Consider the following 1,775-nt stretch of genomic DNA (forward strand, 5'->3'; position numbering starts at 1 on the left):
GTGTTAAGGGCATCTCATTTGTGGTATTTTCTTGTCAGAACGGCACTATGTAACCAAAACAGGTTATATCTCCTTTCTTATTCATAATTGCTGTCTGTTTTTTCTTTTTATCCTTTTTCCCCTTGTTCAAGGGTTGCTAATGATTTTTTTTGTCTGTCATTTTGTTTGTTTGTTTTTCCTCCTGTTTTATTGGTCCTTTCTAATCCTTCCCACTATTTTTGACAAGTTGCTATTTTGCTAGTTTTATATTTTAGTTATTTTAGAGTATTATTTCTACTTTTATTTTTACTTACATGGTGCTTTTTCTGATTTATTAACTTGAATATTTTTCTATTTATCTTTTGTTAATAATAAAAAACTTAAAGTTATACAAGTTCTTCTGAGTACAGTTTTAGCTGTGTCCTTATGATTTTGTTAATTTGGAATTTCACTTTAAAAATTTATTTGGGAGAATCTTTATTAAATTCCAAGTTGTTAATTTGTCCCCCTTATATCTTTGTGGCTTATTTTTCATTTTATTGGTGTGTGTTTAGAAAATGCAGCCTATATAAACTTTACTATTTGAACTTTATTAAGATTTTGTAATACTTACATTCCTTTTCTTAAAACTACAATTTAATGGTTTTAATTTTATTCACAGAGCTGTGTAACCAACACCACAATCAATTTCATCACCTCAAAAAGAAACTCCATATTCTTTAGCGGTTACTCCCCAGTGTCATAATTCACTCAGTGTAGAGAATCACAAATCTTCTTTCTGTCTGTATGGATCTTCCTATTTTAGACATTTCATTGGCATAGTGGGTAAGGCATTTGGCTGCTAACCAGAAAGTTGGTGGTTCAAACCCACCAGCTGCTCTTCAGGAGGAAGATGAGGCAATTTATTTCCATAAAGATTTATAGCCTTGGAAACCTAATAGGGGTCCCTATGATTTGGAATCAACTCGATGGCAGTGGGAATTAGATGTTTAATATGAATAATACCATGCTATACATGGTCTTTTGTGATTGGCTTCTTTCACTAGACATATTTTCAAGGTTCATCCATGTTGTAGCATGTGTCATTACTTCATTCCTTGTCAAGGCTGAGTAATACTCATTTGTATGGATATATTACTTTATATTTATCCATTCATCAGTGGCACATAACAACAACCAGAACATTCATCAGTGATGAGCGTTTGGTTTTTTCCCCTTTTAACTATTACAAATACTGCTCCTGATTCTCTGTGGCTGCTTCTTGCTGTCTCTTGCCACCATCTCAGCAAAGTATTACAGCTCTCTCTCTGTCTCCTGGGTCAGGGAGGTTCAGTACAAGGATCTCAGGTCCAAAGGATGTACTACTCTATTGCAGCTCTTCTTTCTTGATGGTAGTGAGATCCTCCTTTCCACTCCTGGAATGCCTTATTTAAAGCCTAGCAGATGGCAAAATAGGGAGCTCTGGTAGTGTAGTGCCTAAGGCACTTGACTACAAACCCACCAGCCACTCCTTGGAAGGAAACTGGGGCAATCTACTTCCGTGGTGATACTGCCTTGGAAACTCAAGGAGGGGTCGCTATGAGTTGGGTCTGACTCGACGGCACATAACAACAACGACAATAACAACAACAGATGGCAAAACTGACCAATCCCCATATTAGGGTTCCACACACCTTATTTCCATGGTCCCATCCCAACAAAGGTACCATGTACCTTATTTACATTATTAACAAACTATCCAATCCCCTTAGTGGGCCACTAGTACCTCACATATGCATAGTCCCACCAATCATTTC

The sequence above is a fragment of the Orycteropus afer genome, unplaced genomic scaffold (genome assembly GCF_000298275.1).
Source record: "Orycteropus afer afer isolate SDZICR_OR568_19922 unplaced genomic scaffold, OryAfe1.0 scaffold00420, whole genome shotgun sequence".
NCBI lineage: Eukaryota > Metazoa > Chordata > Mammalia > Tubulidentata > Orycteropodidae > Orycteropus > Orycteropus afer.